At 52.6% G+C, this 22,947-nt stretch overlaps 1 protein-coding gene across 6 annotated transcripts in view; it reads left to right on the top strand.

The window, feature by feature from the left end:
* Positions 1-1,629: 1,629 nt before the first annotated feature.
* CACNG5 (calcium voltage-gated channel auxiliary subunit gamma 5) overlaps positions 1,630-22,947 on the top strand; it is a 40,015-nt gene continuing 18,697 nt past the window's right edge. For 2 of the 6 annotated variants that reach the window (XM_027624469.2, XM_027624472.2), the window contains exons 1-4: positions 1,630-1,767; positions 11,866-12,006; positions 12,516-12,643; positions 12,734-12,811. The gene's annotated coding sequence lies outside the window, so the exon portion shown is untranslated. Of the gene's footprint in view, positions 1,768-11,865; positions 12,007-12,515; positions 12,644-12,733; positions 12,812-22,947 lie in introns of those variants that run through there. The other 4 variants (XM_027624473.2, XM_027624470.2, XM_027624474.2 and 1 more) reach the window with 3 other exon arrangements.

Raw genomic sequence — 22,947 nt, 5'->3', positions numbered from 1 at the left:
GACTGTCAGTAAACTCACCATTGCTAAACTGGTGAGAGCTAGACAAGAGGCTCCTGGACCCAGGTGGGGGAGAGAGAAATTAATTATTGGGTCAGAAAGAGCAAACTGAGTAAAGTCTTGGAGAATTTGTAAGAGTTTTCCAAGTGGAGGGGAGGGCAAGTCAGGCAGAAGGGACTAGCACATCTGAAAGAGTTTGGGGCTGATGGACATTGAGGGTTTGAGAGATGTGAGCACTTGTCCAGGGGGTGAGAGGCCTCTCCTCCTTAGGAGGGTGGGAAGGAGCACTCTTGGGGAAGTAGGAGAAGAGAGAAAAAGCTCGGCATTTTTAGGCCTAAAATGCCTCAAATAGAAAATGGGCATCCTTCCCCAAAACTTCCAGTTGTCCCAACTCCACAGGGTGCCACTCACATGTGACAATGTTCTCCAATGATGCCCAGGTCAGATCTCAGCAGCAAAAGGGCTCCTGTTGGGGCTCCTGCCTTATAGTCTTCCACAGATATGTTCATTGCCGATGTCTTGTTATTGGCAACCTACTTTTGCCCCCAAACATATATATACTCTATGTCTTCCGCCATTTCATGGTCTCTAGGGATTTTACTGACCCTCTAGCAGAACCTCCCTATGGCCTGGCTGGCCAACCTTATATCCTGGAGACCCCTTCTTGCAGGGAGGCGCCTCCTGCTTAGAGCAGAGGGCAGAAGCTGTTGCTCTATGAGAAAGCCACACAAGTTGGACAAGGCTATTGGTCAGGCCGGGTTGCCATTACAGAGAAATGGGCAAGCATTCAGGCCAGAAAAGGTAACCCTTGGGTGCCAACATCCAATCTGACTGAACAAGGCCACCCTGGCTCCAGCTGCAGCTTTCAAATTAGTCATCGATGAACAAATATTTACTGAGCACCTACTGAGCATCCAGGCCCCAGAGAATAAAGGAGACATATAGACTGAAGAAAGAAGAAATTTTAAAATGCTGGTTGCTACCATTTATTGTACATATATTTCCATTGAGTAGTTCAAAGAGGCAAACTATTTGCTTACTGCTACAGAAAGCAAGCATAGCGAGGCTTTAAAAGCACAGATCCTGGAGCCAGACTGAGCTGGGCTGCAATCCTGGCTCTGTCAAATTCCAACTGTGCGTCCTCAGGCACATCACTTCCTGTCTCTGTGCCTCAGTTTTCTCCGCGGGAGAATGGGATTGTTGGGAAGGCTTTAAATGACTTCATACAGACAAAGCGCTCCGAACAGTCCACAGGGCACAGGAAGCGATCAATACACACTCTGGCCTTGTTGCCGTGGTTGTTATTGTTAGTAATTGCCAAGCGGCAGCCTCTGGAATTTGAAAGGAAGTCTGACCAAAGTCAGGGGGTCTCAGGCAACCTCTAAGCGGCCCCGAAAGCCTCTCCTCCCCTACCCCAGGCCCCTACTTTCCACCTGCAGACCCCACGAAGGTGCTTCCCGCCGACGTGCTGCCCTGCGGCGGTGGAGCCCAGCGTCCGCAGCCCGCCGCACCCGGGGTGGCGGGGGGCAGGGGGAGGCCCCGCCCCCGGCCCCGCCCCCCGGCCTGCCCCTCCCTCTCCGAGTTCTCGGCTCCGGTGGCGGCGGCGGCGGCGGCGGCGGCGGCGGCGGCGGCTCGGTCTCCAGCGCGGAGCTGTTCGGCCGGACGCGACGGGGCGGGCGCCCGGGAACCCGGCGCCGAACCTCCCGCCCCGCGCGCCGAGCCGGCGAGGGACCTCCGACCAGGGTCAGGAGCCGCGGCCGCTCCGGTGAGGTAGGAGCCGAGAAGCCGGCGGGGAGACGGGCTCTCCCATGCCGGGAGAGGGAGGGGCGGCGGGAGGACCATCTCCCGCCGGCGCCTCGGCCGCGGCGCGGGGCTGCCCCCTGTTACCGCGTCGCCAGGGGCAGGGGCCACCTTGTCCCCCCGCGGGCGCGCGTCCGGGTCCGACGCGGAGAAGGAAGGGGCAGCGTGGCGGCGAGTGCGCGTGTACACGCCCGTGTGTGCGCCTGTGTCCGTGTGTGTGCGCGCGTGTGCGTGTCGGGAAGGTGCGGGGGAGGAGATGCCGCCCCCTCTTTGCTGGCGCCGCTGGGCAGTCTGGTTGCCCACTCCAAAACTGAGGGCACGCTCCCACGACGGACTTGAGTGGGGCTGGCAGAAATTATCCGGATAATGCGGGAGCGAAAGCCCACCACCACCTGTTGAGCGGGGCTGTCCATCCATGCCTCCAATTCCCCGCTTCTCCCTCCTGACCGCGGGGGCAGCGAGGATGCCCAGGTCCGGCTGGGTGCAGGAAGGGTCGCGGCCAGATGCCGGGGAGCAGAGACGGACAGGCAGGAGAGAAGAAACTGGTGGGGAGGGGGGGCCCCCCCCCGCGGGCTGAGGCTGAGGGTGAGATTCCCACCCACCAGGCACACACCAGCAAATTTCCCCCATCACTCCAAAGCCTCCCTCCTCCCCATTTTAATTACTTGAGCTGTCTCTGCCCTCATCCTAATTTGGCAACCCATGAAGATGCAGTTCGTTAAAATTTTCAAAGTGAAGTCAAATTATCACTTCGTGGCACTGAAAGGGCTTTAAGAGGTAATTCCTGGAACCTGGCTGGGGAGGAAAGAGGATCCTATTCTGAGCCCCTCCAGGGCTGGCCTGGGTGTCGGCTCCCGGGGGGCCCTGGTGCAGCCTTGGGCTCTCATCTCCCCTCCCCCCCACCCCCCCCCCCCCCCCCCCCCCCCCCCCCCCCCCCCCCCCCCCCGCCAGAACTTGCCCGCTACCTCCATGTCCCCTTTTAGGGTTGAGGGAGCTCTTGTTCGGGGAAGGGAAGGGATTCACCTGCTTTGTGGGATTATCAGTGACTGGACAAGAGCAGGACCTAGGACTGGGTCCCCAAGTGGGAGACAGACGTCACACTCCAGCTGTCACCTGTGCTGGCTCCTACTCCACACCATCCTAGGGAACAAAAGATGCAGTTTCCTTCCTGGCCACCTCCTGCCACTCCCTCATCTCTCTAAACCCCAAGGCTTGATGAATTCACAGCCCAGGCTGGGCAGGGAGGGTGCGGAGATTTTGGCTTCGATCTGATGTTCTGACTTCGGGACATCTCAGGACCACAGGCATCTTGGTGACATCTGCTGACACCCCAGCCAGCCCCCCTCCCAGAGTCTCCTGCCTGCCTGAGAAGCCCTCGCTCTGCCCCACTTCTCTTGCTAACTTAGCAGCTGAGATGGCTGGGGGCATCCCATCACGGGGCCAGGTTCCCAGGGCGGCTAGAAAAGATGCATTTTGTCGCCGTGTCTCAGATTTCCCTGTCCCAGACTTCTGCCTCCGTCTTACATGTGGAAGGCCGTGGACACCCTGAGGGGTGGGGTGGAGCCAGGACTGCCCTGTCCGCACACATCCAGTTGGTGAGACGCCTGGCGTCCTGGCAGCAGGCCTGTGAGAGCTCAGCCATTCTCAGGCTGTGGGGTTCCAGGACTTGGGGCAGAGGAGGGGAAGGCAAGGGGGGAGGTTGACTGAATGATTCCCACTTGGCTAGAGGAGGCAGGCCCTGTGTCGTCATCGTGGAAAACATGGGCTCCAGTCCCAGCTGGGTCACTGACTATGTGACGCCGGCCAAGTGACAGAACCATCTGGACTCAGTTTCCTCGACTGTGGAGTGGGGCCAGGGCTGTTGTGTAAAGCAAGGACACGGATGTCAGCGTCAGGCTCAGTGGAGGTGTTCAGGGCTGTTTGTCTCTGCTTCCTGCAGCCCCCATGTGGGGGGGATTGCTAGGGTCCCTCACACCATCCTCGGCACTGGTGCGAGTGGTGTGTTTTTGTACCAGGGTAGCTCAGAGATTGAACTCGGAGTCCCAGAAAGCGAGGATGCAAGGGTTGGAAGCCAGTCTCCACCAAGCCCTGCCTCTGAGGGGAGCCAATGCTTTTGCCTCAGGCTTCCGGCCATGGGTGTCCTGGGCCTGCCCCGAGTAGCCTGCTGGCTCATTCTTAGGTGGTCACTGGGCATGTGCCTCTCTTTCATTCCATTCTGCATTGGGGTCAGCCTTCCTCCCTGGCAGAATTGGGGCCAGCTACATGTGACTTCAGGGGCACCAGGAAAACCCCTGCCTGCCAAATACCCTGTTTCCCCAGACCTAGCTGCCTGCTGTCTAATATTTCACCGTTAGAGACTAGTTCCTTTGACTCCTGCTTTGTACCCATTTGTCAACTATGAAACTTTATGACTCATTTAAAAGCGTTCATGGGGCACCTGGGAGGCTCCGTCATTAAGGGTCTGCCTTCAGCTCAGATCATGATCCCCAGGTCCTGGGATTGAGCCCCACGTCAGGCTCCCTGCTCCCTCCCCCTGCTTGTGTTCTCAAGCACTCACGCGCACTCGCGCTCTCTCTCTCTCTCAAATAAATAAATACAATCTTTAAAAAAAGAAAAAAGCTTTCAGGACCTTTGTGCGAGGGGAGAGGAAGAGAGCAGAGGAAGAGAGAAGGTGGGGAGAGCAGGGGAGGGAAAAAGGTACTTACTTTAACTGGCCCCAACGTCTGCAGAGAAAGGGCCAGTTGTGAGCCCAAGGAGGGCCCAGAGAGAGGGGAAAACGAGGGGAGATGGGGCAGGGCAGGCAGCGGGCAGGGGAAGTTGTGAACCTCCAGTGGGAATTCTCAGTGGGAATGGGGGGAGGGTGGCCCACCGAGGGAGCTGGGGCAGGGTCTTGGCAGCCTGTTCCTGCGGTGCACTAGGCCCAAGGCAAAAGCATCCTTCCTTTGCTGCTGCTCCACCTTCCCGTTAGCGCATGGCCACGTGGCAGTTAATGTATTCTAGGGTGGTGTTCTCTGCGTTTGGAGAGCCTGGGCTCATCATGCTGGCTGTTTAAAGCTGTCAGTGGTGATTTGTTAGGTCAGCAAAAGGCCTGGGCTGAGCGGGGCCAGGGGAGCTTTCAACTCCTGTGATTCCCTGAACATCCCATGTCCTTCCTCAGAAAGAGCAAAAAGCACTAAATTCACTCAGACCCGCAAGTCTCCTGGGCTGCGAGAGGCCTGGGGGTGCAGGCTCATCTGGGATCACCCTACAAGGCTTGTGGAGGTGGTTCCTTGCCCAGGTGGACACGTGGTCCTGAGTGTGGGGGTAGGGCTGAGAACTGAGTGTTCCTGCTGAGGGGGACCGATGAGCAGGCTGGATTCGGGGAGGGGCCAGCCAGCATCACTCAGGCCCTCACAGAGCCTGAAATATGTTCTGGTCTTGGCTCAGGACGGTGTGGCAGCGAGCCGTTGGCAGCCCATCTGGGCGCTGCTGAGAGCAGGGCTCAGACTGGAGAGAAGTTACTGGTCACCAGTATGAGCTTCTGGTCATGAACTCCCAAATAACAACCATTTTTTAAAAACTGAGATGTAGTTGACATTTAATGTTGTATTAGTGCGATGAGCATTCTTGAAGATTATTTACAATGATATCTGTTCTTAGATAATGATGCAGCAGCAGCTCTTCATTCTTCTGTACAATCATTTATTGAGCACCTACTGTGTACATGCTGGCGACTGTTCTGTGATGGGGATACAGCTGGGGCACTATTGGCATTTGGGGCCAGATTATTCTTTTTGGGCTGTCCTGTGTGTTGCACGATGTTGAGCAGCATCCCTGGTCTCTACCCACTAAGCGCCAGGAGCTCCCCTCCTCCCACCGTGACCACCACAAATGTCTCCAGACATTGCCAGATGTCCCCTGGGGGGCAGACTCGCCCACTGTTGAGAACCACTGGGGATATAGCTATGAACAGAACAAAATTCAATCCCGTTCCCTTAGGAGCAAGCATTCTAAAGAGGGCGACGAACAACAAATATGCTCACGAGGGAAAACAGAGAGTAGGCTGTCTGTGAAAATGCTTGAGAGAAAGACAAGGCAAGGGCTGGAGGTTTGGGGGGTGTGTGGGGGTGCCATTTTCAAAGGGGGCACCCACCACCTGACCAGGGGCCAGAAGGAGGGGAGGGAGCGAGTGAAGCAGAGATCTGGACAAAGAGCCTTCCAAGTGGCAGGAAGAGCAAGTCAGGGAGCAAGGGCACGAGTGGCTGGGCGGGCAGTAGTGGGCCAGCTCCCGATGGGCCCTGATCCTGGTAGGGTCATGAGGGGGCTGTGAGGATTTCTGCTTTCCCCCCAGAGTAAAGGAGAGCCGCGTGCTCGCTACCTGCTGGGTGCAAACACCATCCCAAGTGTTCTCCTACACCTGTTCACACTGGTCTCACAAGGTGCATATGATTTCCTTGCCTCGTGTTTCAAGGCCCAGAAGGGCCAAGCGATGTGGGTGGTACAGTTTGGGACACGCACTTGGGCTATACGCGCTCCACTATCTGACATTGACTTTGGAGCCACGCAGAGGTGAGTTCAGATCCCACCCAGCTCAGTCGCTTAGTAGCTGTGTGTGGCCTTGGACGAGTCCCTGTCAGCCTAGGCTTTTGCAGGGACTGGTGCATTGCCCCTCGTCCCCGGTGCGGCCTGTGCCAGCTCCTGGGCTCCTTTACTGTTTGTGTGCGCGCGCCAGCGGGAAGCCGGAGGGCAGGCAGCACCCTCCCCTCTCTCCCAGCTCCGGGCCCTTGTTGCAGACATGTGCATGTGTTCACTGAGCTGCAGCAAGGCCATCTGGTGAGGTCAAGGCCAGTATCTCCCGAGGTCACGGGAAGTTAAACCCTCCCGCTCCCTGTCCCCCTCCCTCTCCGAGGGCTGAGGAGGAGGAACGAGAGACGTAAAATCACTGGCTGCTAAGGGGCAAAGCCGGGATGGAACGTAGGTCTCTCGGGTGCTCGAGGGGGCAAGCGTTCACGGTGCCGCACGCTCAGCCAGTGGCCATGGAGGTGCAGGCCTGACATGGGGAGAGAGAAGTCTCGGAAGGGAAGGAGGAACAGGACATTTCGAGAACTGCATTTCGGGAGGAGGTCTTGAAGACTGGATCACGCGCCCTTATTTTCTTTCCTGTTATGGCAGAACAATTGGGAAATGAGACTCATTGTGTGTAATTCCAGACAGCAGAATCCGAATTGGCGAGAAAAAGAAGTTACCAGGAGTCGCCCTGGTGAAGCCTCGGGCAAACTTCTGTGCACTTGGCTTTGCTGCCCGGCGTGGGGCTCCCCACCGCCCCAGAGTTCAAGGCCAGGCTGCCTGGATCACTGCCCCGCAAGGAGGCTGCAGGAAGTGTTCCTGCTCCGGGAGCCTGGATATGCATGAGCCCTTCCTGGAGGGAGACAGCGTGCCATCGACTCAGACACTTGCCCAAGGGCAGAAACCGAGGCAGCTGACACGGGTTGGGGGTGGGGTTGGGTAGAGGGGGCTGATCTTGCCTGGAAGCCTGGAAAGAAGCCAGCGGGCCCTGGGTGAGGGAGGCAAGAACCCCTGGAATGAGCCAGTATTCCAGGTGCCCTCCAGGTGGGGATTCTTGAGCAAAATAATGCAGCTGCACCAGCAGCTCGGCAGGGGGGGTGGGAAGGAAGATCCTGGCTCGAACAGGAGAGGCTGGGTTGGGGAGGAGGACATCCACACGCTCTGGGGACCTAAGATGATGAGCCTCAGCAGATCTGCTGTCCGTCCCTTGGGAGCATGGGTCCCTGGGGAGTTCTCCCATTAGGAGGAGACAGCAGGGATGACAGAGTAATAGAAACTAGCATCTCCTGGGGGCTTATCATGTGCGAAGTCTTGTGTAAGCTTCCTGCTGTCCAGTCCTTATGAGATTCACCTTCCTGTCGTGGCCGTTTTGCAGACCAGGAATCAGGCCTGGCTGGTAAGCATTGGCATGGGGACGGAAAGCTAGGCTCCCAATCAGGAGCATACTGGGCAGTGGGTGGAAGGAGCTGCACCGCTCTGTGCGACCTTGGGCAAGTTCTTGTCTCTTTGAGCTTGAGTTTCCTGAGTTGTGAAGTGCAGGGAGAGGAGTTACACCAGGGTTGGTGTGATGAATCAAATCAAAAGGGAGACAACAGACATCATACATCAAACGACAAAATATGCTGGCTATGTGGGGGCCGCTTGCTTTGTCTTCCTGGCTCCGTGGACACGGACCCTGTCCCCCTCTCCATGACGTCCGAAAGAGATTCTACTGAATTCTGAGGCCCATGGATCCTTATAGACACCTTGTCAGTGACCCTGGCCCCAAAGCCATGGTCAAGTGCAAAGGCAGTGGGTATAATGATGATTGCTCCCATACATATCCCCTACTCTGGGTCTCCCCAGCTTCTCTGTCAGGCAACTCTTTGAGGTCATTATCATTAACCATATTTTATAGGTGAAGAAACTAAAGCACAGAGAGGTCAGTTAACTTACCCAAAGTCAGCCGGATCATAAGTGGTAGAGCCAGAATTTAAACCCAAGGAGCCCAGTGGCCTTTCTGAGACCCTTGGAATTTGTAAAAAGGAAAACGTAACCAAGTCGCCAGGCACAGGGTCTGACTCTTCCAGAATTCTCTTCTCCTTCCTTCATTTAAAGCATAAACTCCTCACCAGACAGGAACAAAGGACTCAGCTTAGATATCACCTCTTCCAGGAAGCCTTCCCAGATGTTCCTTAGGGGCCCTTGTTTGTGCTTCTGCAGCATCCCCGGCACACCTCCATCAGCCAGCTTGCCCGCAGCACTGCCAGCATCCATTCTTCTCCCTCCCCACCTCCCCACTAGGCCAGGGGCTTGCCGCGGGTGCCTGCCACCTGCTTGCTTAATAATGACATTTGCTCTCGCTGGTTACAGAAATCAGTCGCCAGTGCTTCCTTTGCACTTTGTAGATCTGCCTTCCCCCATGAAGCTCGTGTTCACCAGTAGCAATCATGACACCTCCCAGAGGTCGGTTATCAGGTGTTAAAGGCAAGTTCAAGGCTTCTGTCCCTAGAGTCGAGGGCATGAGGTCTCTGCCTGCTCCTGGAGCCAGTGGAGCTCCTGGTTCTTGATGTGCAGCAACAAGATCTTAAAAACACGTCGGGTGGCCCAGTGGGTTGGGTGTCTGCCTTCGGCTCATGTCATGATCTCCGGGTCCCGGAATCAAGCTCTACGTCGGGCTCCCTGCTCAGCAGGGAGTCTCCTTCTCTCTCTCCTTCTGCTCCTACCCTGGCTTGTGCTCGCTCTCTCTCTCTCTCTCTCTCTCTCTCTCTCTCTCGCTCTCACTCTCCCTCTCTCTCAATAAATAAAATCTTACAAAAACAAACAAAACATGTCCCACCTGCCCCTCAGGTGCAGGGCCATGTGGTATGTGAAAGATGTGGCGCACAGAGGCAGAGTTCTCTGACATGGGAGGGAAAACTGGGAGGGAGGCTGGGGTTTCCTGAGCCGTTACCTCGCGCCAGCTCCGTGCCCGGTGTTCTGTGTCTAGTCCTCCAACCACTCGGCAACCCCCCTTCCCCCCGCAAACAATTGCTTGTATGGACGCGTTTCAGTATGCGCTCCTTCAGTTCTGATGAATCGTGTGCTTTGATATAAATAGATTCAATCTTTAGGGGGTTTGATCGTGGTAAAATACACATAACATAAAATCTACCCTTTTAACCATCTTCAGATGTACAATTTGGTGGCCCTTAGCATATTCAAGTGTTGTGTAACCATCACCACCTTCTAATTCCAGAACATTTCTGTCACCCTCAAGGGAAACCCACCCACTAAACAGTCACTCCCCATTCCTGCCTCTGCCAGGTCCCTGGCAACCACTCATCATCTGCTTTCTGTCCTCATGCATTTACCTATTTTGGACATTTCATATAAATGGAATCATACAACATGTGGCCTTTTGTGTCTGGCTTCTTTCACTTACTACCATGTTTCCCAGGTTCATCCATGCTGTATCAACCAACACTTCATTCCTTTTTATGACTGAATAATATTCCATTGTGTGGATATACTACATTTTGTGCATCCTTTCATTCACTGATGGGCATTTGTCTACCCTTTGGCTCTTATGAATAATGCTGCTCTGAATATTCATGTACAAATATTTGTTTGAACACCTGTTTTCAACTCTTTTACATACATCCCTAGGAGTGCAATTGCTGGGCTGGCTGGTAAGTCTATGTTCAACTTTTTGAGGCCCCACCAAACTGTTTTCCATGTGATTGCACCATTTATGTTTCTTTTCCTTTTTTCTTTTCTTTTCTTTCTTTCTTTCTTTTTTTTTTTTTTTTTTTTGGTTTGTTTAAGAGAGGGAGCATGCATGTGGCCAGGGGGAGGGGCAGAGGGAGAGGGAGAGAATCTTAAGCAGACTCCACACCCAGCACAGAGCCCAGTGTGGGGCTCCATCTCATGACCCTGAGATCACGACCTCAGCCAAAATCAAGAATGGGACGCTTAACCAACTGAGCCACCCAGGTGCCCCTCACCATTTTATGTTTCTACCAACAAATGTATGAGGGTTCTCGTTCCCCCACATCCTCACTGAAACTTGTCATTTTCCTGAAAATCTTTTTTAAGTACAGTTACCCATATTTTATAAGCATGTGGGAGCTCAGAAAAGTTAAGTAAGTTGTCCAAGGCCACACAGCTGTTTGCTGGCCGAGCCAGAGCTTGAGCTCAGGTACTCTGCACTCTTGACGGTCAACCTCTTCTCTTCCAGTGCTCCTATGAGGCCGGGGTCCTAGGCTTAAGGTCCATAGGAATTTCACTCTGTTCCTGGCCCCGGCCTCTACAGCTGGCATTCCCCTGCCTAGCATAGCTTGCCCTCCAAACAGAGGTCCCCCTGAGTACGGCGCTGGGAGCACAATGCTACCAGCCGAGAGAAGGAAGTGTTGGCATGCAGGAAGCGGTGCTTTCCCCCACGGGATAATACATTCAGGCACCACCCACCCCCAGCCATCGCCTTGGGAGGCAGGCGACTCCTTGCATAAATCTCACTTGGGCTCAAAATAGGTGACTGTTCCCTGGCGGGTGACCTTGGCTTGCACCTCTCCATCCTGGAGACTCAAGATACCTTGGTCAGCCTCTTCCTGCTCTTCCGAAGGAGCTCGGGGGCTGGCAAATGCATAGCGCCAAGGCCACCTTCCAGGGCACGAGGCACCCCTGTGATGGAGCGCAGGGGGTGGGATGTGAGTGATATGGTCAGGAGGGCCCCCACTATTTCCTGGAGAGGATGTTATCTTCTGGAGAAGGTAGGCAGGATTCGCTCTGTGCATAGAAAATACCTATTTTTTTTTAACTCCACATCAGGATAGTCTGATCACTCTCCACACCCACCTTCAACTCCAGCCCTACTGTGAGACCACCTCTGGCCTTGCCACTGCCACATAGCAGTCATCTGGACCTTATTCCTAGATCTTAACCCTGATAACCTGGACCCCGCAGCCTGACCCTCCAGAATACGACTCCTGTTTGGTACCGTGGAGCCACTGGGGCTTTGTGGTCTCAGAAGCCAGGCGCAGAGCTCACACCTACCTCTCAGTGTCTGGGTGACCTCAGGCCAGTGGAGTGTCATCTCTGAGCCTCAGTTCCCACGTGAATGTGCAACATCCGCGTGGCACTCCCAGAGTCATCACGAGGACTGAGTGAGATCGTTGTGTAGAGAAATAGCTGGAATGCTGCCCGATCGAGGCAAGAATTTACAAACACTAGCCTCCTGAGGCCCTACTTCCCAGGAGAGCCCTGGTCAGCTGTAGAAGGGATGCGTGGGGTGGCCAGAGCCCTTTTGGACTTCAACAGTCCAGAGCATTTGTAGCCAGAATCCCTACACACCTTCAGATGCAGACGTCGGTACAGGGAGCACTGCACCCCGCCCTAGCCACAGTAATGGTGCATGTCGGGAGAACCGCGACGTAATCATCACCTGAGCCAACCCGAATGGAGGGGCTCCTGTGTGCCGGGCACGATGCTGGCTGAGTAACTACACGTGACTCAGTCCTCGCACAGCTGCACAAAGGGGGTTCCGTTTTCATCCTCCCTATATAGATGCAGAAGCAGAGGCACGGAGCGGTGAGGCCACCTGCCCACGGTCACAGAGCTGCTAAGTGAAGTAGCAGGGATTTGAACCCAGAGCAAATTGGAATGAAGGACCCTTGACTTTTGTAACTTCTTGGGTTACAGCCCCAGGTATGAACTTGCTATGGGTAGGTCCTTCCACGTCTCATGCTTCCTTTGCTCTGGGGGATGTTGACTGCCCCCTGAGGACACAACGAAAAGGGCCCCACGGTGGGGGCCCCCACTCGGCCGTCATGTGCTGCCCCTTTCTGGAACCTTCTGTGGGACATTGCTCCAGATTTCCAGGCAGCCCCCCCCCCATGCCTTTCCCTCATCCGACTCCCACAGGAAACTTCCAGAAGCTTGAGGGGGGAGCAGCTGCCAAGTGCTAGGAGCTATGCCCAGCCCCACATACTGTACTGTGTTTCATCCCCTTAGCACTTGTGCGAGGACATATTATCTTACCTTCTTAGCTGGGAAAATGGAGGGCCTAAGAGGTTAACCGAAATGTCCAGATGAGAGCGCACAGTATGCCACACAAGTTGGGGGGCTGGAGGCTCCCAGTCAGAGCTTGGCTGATGACAGTGCCAGGTGTGGGCTGTGTGCATGAAGGGTCATGCACTCCTCATTATGTCCCTAAGATAGGTGCTGTGACTGCCTCCGTTAAGAACAAGGCTCTGCAAATTCAGACTAAAGGGTACTGGCTGATAATGCTATTTGCGCCAGTTGGATTTCAGCGCAGCTTTGAAGGTGTTTGAGCCCAAGGCAGGTAGGAATTTTCTCTGCAAGAGATGGGTTTGGGGCTATGGTAGAGGCCCCGCTTCCCTCCTTTAACGTTCTCTCTCACCACCCCACCCAGCTGGTGACCAATTTCAGACCCTGCTGATAGTCCCCAGTGCTGGGAGCAGAGAAGAGCCAGGACATCCAAAGCAGATAAGTAGGTGGCCCTTGTGCATCGATTGAGAACGGGTTGTCAACTCAAGTGCCAGCAGGCGATGGCTGGCCATTAAGGGAGCACGGCTGGGTTCACCCGGCTTCAAGATCAATTCATATCAAAACCACAGCCAACATTTGTTTTCCGTTGTGCTTCTGTGGAGGGAAATAAAAAATGCAAGGCACAATATAGAGACATCATTCTGCACTATTGATTTTCTTCCGCTCCCTCCCCCTTCCCTCTGGATCGGAACATCTGTCTCCCTCCTGATGAATGTGTTGTTGTGGGAAGGATGAGGAACACTCATCATGTGAGGGGCCCCGGAGTCACCACACCGGGCAGGAGGGGCTGTGGAGGGGAGAGAAGTCAGCCAAGGGACGGAGGCAGAAACAGCCGCTGTGTCTGGTTACTACCCGGGGGAGGGGCAGATCTAGCACAGGTCAGCTTGGGTGGGGGGCGGGGGGGGTTGTCTGATGCCCGAGTCCTGGAGGTTGCACTTCCTGGGCTCTGTCCTGGGGTCTACCTGGGAAAGCACCCTGCCCCTTTGTGGGGAGAATGGGGTGAACACAGGTAGAAGACTGTACCCCAGAGGATGCAACTTCATGTCCTCCCTGGGCAGGACACCTCTCTCAACCTTGGTCTTGCCTGCAGAATGAATCATGCCGTTCATAACTCCATGTTCCTAGACCTGAGAAGAGGATCCAGGGAGGTCACAAACCTGTATGAAAGTATTTCATAATACATCATTGATGCCGAGGGTCAAGGTCAATGCAGTAGATCAACAAACCCTTCTGAGCCGTGTGGTTTCTCCCTGTTTGCCTGATGACTGACCCCAGGTCCCTGAGTGTATAACCTTTGTGGGATCAGAGAGTCAGACAACAAGGTTTAGAGCACTGTGAAGGTGTAGAATTCAATAACCGAGAAAGAAGATGAGGCAAAGGAATTAAAACCCCTTCTTCCTCCAGGAGGTGGGTCCCAGGATAGCTCCCTGCTGGTCTGGCCAGGAGCTGAGCTTGGTCGATCATCAACAAGCCGGTGGAGGTGAGAAAGCAAGTCAGTAGTCATCCTGCCTCCAGCCCCGTGAGCTGCTCAGCTCCTGAGAGCAGGCTGCAAGCGAACACCATCCACTGGTCTGTGCGACTCCCCAGTACTCCCTTGCTCGTGTGGGCTGCTTGCTTCATTCCCTCCTTATATACCCCCCTCCTTCCCCGTGGCAGCCCCATTCCTGCGCTCTCAGCCAGGGACTGAAATTGACAGGGGGAGGGGGCCTGAGGACCCCATTAATGGCTTGCAGAGTTCCACGTGACTTGGGCATTGCAGACGGAGGTCAGCTGTCCATTAAGCTATGGAACTGAACACTCCACTTAGCAGTGTATATGGGACACAGTTAAATAATGAAAATAAAAATAGAACATTGCAAGAGCCTGGGGCAGGCTGGCTTATGCCCCAGGAAGAAGCAGAGAAGGCCATTCCAGGGAGAGGGGAGGGAATTCGCTGTCAGCCGCCCCCTGCCATGAAGCTGCTCTGGTTTAAAATATATATTTTTCTTTATATATAGGTCATCTTTTGTTAATTTTTAACTTAAAGTTCATATATACGTATACACGCACGTGCCCCAAGTGGAGAAAATCTGTGCTTCTTCGATAGCACGTTGGGAAATTCAGAAAAGTAGAGAGAGGCAGTCTTCCCTCCTCTCCCCCACTCCATATTTCTGGGTGAGGGTGTTCGAGATCTCTGGTACCACCCCAGGAGCGAAAGGGAATGAAAACGGCACCCCTGAGCTCCAGGCTGCACCACCACAATCAGCCAGCAGGGGGCAAGTAAACCACCTGCCTTCTTACCTAGTCTGGCATTGTCCCTTAGTTTCAGGAAGACAACTAATTAAAAAAAGGGAAAAAAAGATCATTATGTCACTTTAAAAATGTGCCGCATATTTATTAAACAAAATTGGGGAAAATAAATAGTAAAGTAGGAAGAATAAACAAATTTATCCATCCTCTTACTATCAGAGCCACACTCTTAATATTTTTCTATTCGTCATCCCAGATTCTTGATTTACGAATTAGCAAACAAATTATTGATATTTTGCATCCCACTTTTTTTTTCATTTAACACTGTCTTACCATCATTTCCTTCAATGACAACATTGTCACTGAGGACAGGAACTGTCCAGGAATTGTCCATTGAGTGGATAAAGCCCTAGTTCATATAACCCTTCCCGTTCAGAAAGGCATTTTGGTGGTTCCGAGCATTTTGCTACTACAAGCAACAGCGAATAAACACCTTTGTGCATTTTTGTACTTCTGTCTATTTCCGTATCAGCAATTACCAGAAGTTGAATTTTTGGGACCAAGAGTAATGAACATACATAAGGCTGGATGCATGTTGCCAAGTGACTTTCCAAAAGGGAAACCCCACTTTACTCAGTCACCAGCAGAGTGTGAGTGTTACTCTTTCAGGGGTTGAAGTTGTTGTTTCTAATTGAGCTTTTTCTTTTCAGATCATTGTAGATTCACATGCAATTGTAAGAAATCACACAGAGAGATCCCATGTGCCCTTTATCCGATTTCCCCCAATGGTAATGTCTACATTACATCACAAAGCAGCACCACCAGAGTTTTGACTTGAATGCAGTTGAGATGCAGCACATTTCCACACCACGGGGACCCCTCCTGTTGACACTGGCCTCCCCCCCACCCCCCACCCCCCACCTCACTCTGGTCTCTGATCCCAGCAACCACTACTCTGTTCTTCCATTTCTTCATTTTTGTCATGTCAGGAATCTTACATAAATGGAATCCTGAGGCAAACTTTTAAAGAAAGTTATTGTCAGAAAACAGATGAAACAAGATTACAAGCAGAAGAACTAGAGAAAACACATTTTTGAATTGGTTAGTCTCCAGGCCAGCACTGTCCCAACAGAAATAGAATACGAGCCATGTGATGTCATTTAAACTTTTCTACACCTGCATTGAAAGAGTATAAAGATATAGTAAAATTAATATATTTTAGGTAGCTCAATATGCCATTTCAACATGTAATCGATGTTTCAAAAACCACCAATGAGATTTTTTTACATTTCTCTGTAGTAAGTCTTAGAAACCTCATGTGTATTTTGTGCTGACAGCGCATCTCAATTTGGACTGGCCACATGTCAAAGCATTCTAGAGCTACATGTAGCCAGCGGCTGCCATATTGAATAGCTTTGCTTTAGTCCAAATTGAACTGAAGACAAACCATGGGGTACATCTCCAGGCTTGTGAGGGTCCCCATGTTGGCTCGTGGCTCTCAACCTTGGCCGCACCTTGGAAGCATCTGGAATTTTTTTAATCTTGATGCCTTACCCCAACCCCACCCGAGCAAAGAGTCGGATATAATTGGTCTTGGGAACAACCCAGCATGGGGATTTCTTTTAAACTCCTCAAGTGACACTAACAGGCAGCAGGGATTGAGGGCGACTGGTATAAGGGCTGGAGGTTGTGTCCTGTCCGATCCTGTCTGGCCGTAGGATTCTGAGAGAGGCCCCGGGGATGACATTCTCTTTTCTCGTCTCGGTTCCTGACCTGACTTCTTAGAGAGCAGGCCCTTTCCTCAGAAGCAGCTCCTGAAGGTTTCTGCGCCTCCCGGCCCGCAGAATCCTAACCCCAATCTCTGCCTTATTCATTGGAGACAGTTATCAAGGCTAGTTTTCAAGGGAGATGCACACAAGCTTCCTCACCCATTGCTCCCACCCCACTGGCGCCATCTTGTTACCCTGAGTATTTTCCCCACTGGGATCAGCCTCCTTGGTGGCCAGTCTTGCTTCCTTTCTGGATCAAGGAATGAAGATGGACACCGGCGGAGAGCCCATGACCTACTTTATGTCACGGAATCCTCGCAGCCGCTCTGTAAAGAAATGATCATCCCTGTATTATTGATGACACTCAGAGAGGCTCAGTGAGTTGCAGGAGGCCCCAGGGCCCCCACTGCCCTTCTGGGCTGACCTTGACCAAATGGGCCACTGGCAGTATGAACCGAGCAGCCAGAACAAGGCTGAGGTTCATGCTCTTCCTGCCTTGCACCTCTTTTTCCAGACCAGGGCTCCTCCACACCTGATGGCTCTCGGGCCGTATGTCACTGACTGAGAGGAAGGGAGAGCAGCCCTTGCCTCGCCCACCTTGTCGCCGACCATCCCGGGCCCGGTGAAAGCTGACATCCCCCCACACCTTCTTGGCCCTCAATTCCCTCCCCAGGCTTTTACTTTGTCCTCCAGTCAGGAAATATGAAAATCTGTCTAAAAACTCTGTAAGCACTCTGACTTCATCTCTTGAAGGGCGTGAGGCATCTGCTGGGGCACTAGACCTCCAGGGACCCTCCAGGGACCACTGGCCCACCTCCTGGGACTGAGGGAGCCCATGGACTTCCATTCCACACCCCACACGGCCATGGGCCTCCTGACTCACAGGGAGGGCCATGCTCCCAAGCAGGCCATCGGGGGACCTCAGGTCGGCCTAGACGTTGTTTCATCTTAGGTCATGGGGGCGGGGAGCAGAAAGCCACACGCTGAGAACAGACTCCGCGGAGAAATGCGTCATCCCCTTTGATGCCTCTCCCTCCTTGCCCATCTCGTTCCAGACTATCAGCCTGAGGTGGCTGGCACCTCATCTTCCTTTCTGCACTAACGTTCAGGAGTGCTGGAAATCCGGACTTGGGTCTGTCGTTCCTGGGCCCACAGCAACCTGGCTGGCTCTCTGTCTGACCTAGGGCTTAGGACTCAGTGAGGCAGGGGCTGGGCCGCGTGGACGGGGGCAGGGGATGGGGTGGTGGAGCGAGGGGAGGCACGACTGTGCGGGCCACACGCCCTCAGAATCCTGAGTTATGGTAAAATATGCCAGAGGCTGGGAGGCGGTGCTTGGCAGGAGGTGTTTATGACAGAGCATGCACGGAGTACTTTGTAACCTGGCCAGGCCACGTGGATTATCTTGAGAGAGTCCTCAAGCAGCAGCATGCCCCTCGGGGGGAGGCCTGCCTTTGCCAGGCTCCCAGCTTGCCTCTGGGCCCCAGGGCGGTCTAGGCAGCTTCTCCAAAGCCAGACCTGTTTTCCTCCCCAGGCTGCCCCCACCTCTCCTTTCTGCCTTCTCCCAGAAGAAGGAATCAGCAGCAGAAGAAATATCTCCCCTGAAACCTAAATACGCTAAGCATGGAAGGGGGCTGGCCGTGGCCAAGAATAGCTCTGAGTGTCCAGCAGGAAACACTCAGTTGCTTTTTTCTGCTTTCCTCCTCTCTTCCTCCTCCTCCGTGATCACTATTTATATCACTACTTTTTATAAGGAAAATCTCTGGCTTGTCCATCCACCTGAGTGATGCAAAGACCAAGGACCAAAGGACTTGAAACCTTCGGCCCTTTTATCTTCGGCAAGACGCTGATTGTGTTGAGAAAAAAAATCAGAACAAAGTTTGCACTTGACAGTCAGGAGTCTCCACTTTTTGGAAGCGAGTTTCCAAGGTGGTGAGCTAAGCACTCTGGAAACCTAAGCAGGGCATCCCTACGAGAACCCGTCCGAGGGATGAACAAGAGGCAGTCCAGCATAGCAGAGGGTGAGGCCAGGTGCCTCGGTTCAAGTCCCAGCTCCCCCGCTTTCTGGCTGGGTGACCCCGACCCAAATGGAAACCCAAATCCTCTTTAGAAAAGACAGAGTTGCATACTTCACCAAACCCCCCAAATGCCTTAACCACCAACCCCCCACCTATAAAGTGGGGATAATGACCAGGGTTAAGATGAGCTGTGTGCACTTACTATGTGCCAGGCTACTGTTCTTATTTTAAACTAGATGCATTTAAACTAGCTCATATAATCCTCATTACCCTATGAAGATGTTTCTACTAGTATTATCCTTATTTTATTTATTTTTTATTTTTTTTATTTTTTTATTTTTAAAGATTTTATTTATTCATTTGAGACACAGAGATACAGAGAGAGAGAGAGAGAGAGAGCATGAGCAGGGGGGGAGGCAGAGGGAGAGGGAGAGGGAGAAGCAGGCTCCCCGCTGAGCAGGGAGCCCGACGTGGGACTCGATCCCAGGACCCCGGGATCATGACCTGAGCCGAAGGCAGACGCTTAACCATCTGAGCCACCAAGCGCCCTTATCCTTATTTTAATAACCGTGCCTACTGCAAGGGGTTGTGGCAAGGATGAAGTGAATTAATCCGTGTAGATTGCTTAGAGCCGTGTCTGGGTCAGCCTGCAGGAATCGGGGAGCAGAGGTGTGCACAGGTGAGAGAAGCAAGCAGACCCCAAATCAGGGAGGCTGAGGACAGCAGAAAACTCTGGACCCAGCTCCCTCTGCAAGCTCTTGCAGACTGGATCTGATAGATGGCCAGTGTCCCCCAAATTAGATCGAGCCTGAACATTTTTCCTGTCTACACACATTAAGACACGGGGCACGGAGTTGTTTTTCATTCCTGGCTGGCTTGTACTGCGCCCAGTAGCTGTGGGGGCAGAGTGATGTTACAGCTCATCCATGCGCCGGCCGTGTGAACGGGCGGAGGTGGCCACCGAGTGGGCTTCTGTCAACAATTAGGACTTTGTGCCACTGAATGATGTAGCTTGCAGCTCTTGTTGCTGCTCTATTTAAGTGGAATCTAAAAGAAGAAGGAGGGACGCCTGGGTGGCTCAGTTGGTTAAACGTCTGCCTTCGGCTCAGGCCACGATCCCGGGGTCCTGGGATCGAGCCCCGCGTCGGGCTCCGTGCCCTGCGGGGAGCCTGCTTCTCCCTCTGCCGCTGCCACGCCCCTGGCTTGTGCGCGCGCTCTCTCTCTCTGACAAAAAAAAAAAATAAAACCTTTAAAAGAATAAAAGAAGAAGGAAGTATGCAACCCTGTCTTTTCTAAAGAGGATTTGGGTTTCCTGCAAAATAAGAATCCATGTCTGCTGGGGTGGAAGTTAGGGGGGCGGCTCCTTTCACGTGGGGCTGGTGGGAGGGCTGGCCAGGACTTCTGCTGGCGGGGTCCCTGATGGGACACACAGTGAGGGTGTGGCTGCGTGGGGCGGAGGGGAGGGTGTGCCTATGGCTCGTGGTGAGTGGCAGGGCTGGGAGCTCCAAGGTGCCCACACGTCTACAAGAACCCACCTCGGTGTTGTTGAAGAGAGTAGAATTCTTTACATTCGCGGGTTAAATGGAAAAGAGGACTGGTCTCGATCACTGCCTGGGGCAGAAATGCCCAGAGCCTGGGTTTGGGGGCCGGACACACCTAAGTTTGAATCTAATCTCTGTCACTTTATGAGCTGAGTGACCACTGTGTCTTCTAGGTAAAGAAAGAATAATAATGTGACTTGGCAAGGTAGATCTCAGGCTGAGATTATGGATGCTCAGCAGATAAATGGGCCCCGCCAGTGGCAAACTGCCGTCACCCTCTTCATCATCATGGTCATTGTTTGTCCTTTTCTCATGTTCACGTTCCACGGTCTTCAGTGCATGTTTGCGCCTGGCGTGCATTCATAATGTGGGCATGTGAACTAAAAATAACCGTCTCCATTACCTGCAAAGCTCTTAAATCAGCCACAGTGATGAGTGCCCTACACACCCCTCCCTTTATTGAGAGCTTCCGTTCTGAGCGCCTTAATATGTATCAGTTCACTAGTCCCCGAAGCCCCCCCGTGAAGAAACATTGCTATAATCCCATTCTACAGGCGAGGAAGCCATCTGAGTAAGTCTTTATGGGAATCATTCAATGAAATCCTCAAGACAGCCCCACCAAAGCGGGTATCTCTCCAGCCAGGAACTGAATCTGAAACTTTGATTCATTGAGCCACAGAAGGGATGGATGACTAGAGAAAAGGGATAGAGGAAATGGAGCTCCTGTCCCACCCAAGTCCCTGTTGGGGGGGAGGGAGGCTCAGCAAATGGGCAGAGGTGGTGGGGAGCCACCAAGAGGGAGTGGCGACACCCTGACTTAGAGGAGAGTCACAGCCCACCCCTGTGCCCCCTGCTGGACCCCTTGCTATCGGCATCCCCTCCCGACTGCTCAGTCCGGCTCCCCTTCTCTTCAGGCTGCACTGAAGGTGGGACCTCAGCCTCCATACGGCTCACACAGGGAGGCCATTGTCATGTTCTCATTTCTGCCCCATCAGGTGGTGGATCAACATGGGGGGACCTGCCCAAAAGGAGGAAGAGGAAAGGGCACTGATCTCGTCCTCTTCCTCCTCAAAACATTGCCTTCGGTGGGAGTTGCTGGTTTTTAACCTAAAGCCCCTGCACACGTACCTGTGGGATGTAATCACAAGGCAGCCCTCCTCCCCTTTTTTTACATTGATTCAGGGGGACTGGTTCTTCCCTTGGCTCCAGGTGAACGCTGAAGCAACCTGTATGGCTCTTCTGGTCTCTCAGGAATGCAAAGTTCCCCAGCCAGGAACTCAACTGTCCAGTCCCAAATGACAGCCAAACCTTCCAACTTTAGGCAAAATGATGGCAATTGTCCACCCTCAGCTCAGCTGTGTTATGGTGGGAAGCCTTTCAAAGCCCTGCAGAGGGGTACAGCTGGCCTCTTTTCTTCTTTGCTGCACCCCTCCCTCGTGCTGCAGGCGTGGGGGGGCGGGCAGGAAGAGGAGGCAGGAGAGGTAGAATTCTTACCTGACGGGTATAGTAGTCATGACATGGCATAGACTCTCTGGATTTGGGAGTGTTCAAGGCTGGGTCTTTTTACCACTGTGCTTTCCTTGGGTTCTTCAGAGACACACAAACACCCTCCCATCCCCAGTGCCTTCTAATTTGTAATTCCCTTCATGTGGGGAATTCCCTTCATGTTTTGCATGCTCTCATGGTTCCTTCCTCAAACTCTTGGGAATCCAGTGGTTCCCCCCCCCCCCCCAGGTTCTCTCTGAGAAGCTCCTTCCCCCTTCCTGGCAGCCATCTTGGGTGGCAGCCATCTTGGGTGGGACCCTAGTCACTTCCATGCTAGTGCTACGCTCTCAGGCTTGGCCCACTGGTCTATAGACATGCTCCTACATCCCTTGCCCCCACAAACTCAGGCAGTGCAACCAACAACAGAGCAGCAGTGAACTCTCCTTCCCTCCTACCACCACAGCAAGTAGCCAACATCTCTCTCGTTTTAGATCTTCTAGGTCAGAGTCACCCTCCAGGTCACTGGACTCCCAGCATACATTGAATCCTCTCACTAAACTTGAGGTTTGGGGCAGGGATTTCCCATCGTCCTGCCCTCTGTGGGATAAGGTATGTTTAACAAGAAGGGGCACTGCTGTAACCCTTTCACACATTCTTCTTCACAAATCTCTCACTATCTTCAATTCAGTTAACGGTTTCACCATCAGTGTGGATGAGAACTTTAAGTTCCTCATCACCCCACTACTCTAAGTCTTCTAGGGTGCTCTGCTCACTGTTTTGGAATATTGTACCTACTATCTTAGGGATTTCATGCACTCTTCTCTTTTTTGGACTCTTTTTCTATATCTATATACATGTAATTTAGAGATAGATATACAGAAATATACATATATACTATATAAATATGTGTATATAAACACAGTAAAATATAAAAAATATTTTATATATATATAATACTTACATAGTATATATGATTTTTTTTTTTTTACTCAAGAGTATCATACTATACATGATGTCCTGGATTTTTTGCATTTAACACTTAATAATTAATCTTGGAGAGCTCTCCATGTTGAACATACAGAGCTTTCTCATACTTAATAGCTACAGAGTATTCATTCTCTTATATGGCTGAATCCCAGTTTATTTAACCAGCTCCCCCACTGGTCATTTAAGTTGCTTGCTGTGCATGTGTGCTGTGGAGATATCCTTCCACATACATCTTTGTATAGTGTTGTGAATATATCCGTAGAGTCCATTCCTGGCAGAATTTGTAAGTCATGCAGTAATTGCATTTTTAGCTTTCATGGGTTTCCTCGAATAGCTCTGCATATTCACGTTGACCAAGTGTATATGAGAGTGTCTGTTTCTCACAACCTTGCTAGCCCTGGATATTCATTCATTCATTCATTTATTCATTCATTCATTCTTCCTTTCTCTTTGTCTCTGTCTTGCTGGGGGTTTGCCAATTACACTAGAGGAATTTTTTTATTAGAGGCTTGTTTTCATTAATTTCTGCTATCTTATTGTTTTCTTCCTCTT

The sequence above is a fragment of the Zalophus californianus genome, chromosome 16 (genome assembly GCF_009762305.2).
Source record: "Zalophus californianus isolate mZalCal1 chromosome 16, mZalCal1.pri.v2, whole genome shotgun sequence".
In the NCBI taxonomy this organism is placed as follows: Eukaryota; Metazoa; Chordata; class Mammalia; order Carnivora; family Otariidae; genus Zalophus; species Zalophus californianus.
This window is presented reverse-complemented; position numbering and strand designations above follow the sequence as displayed.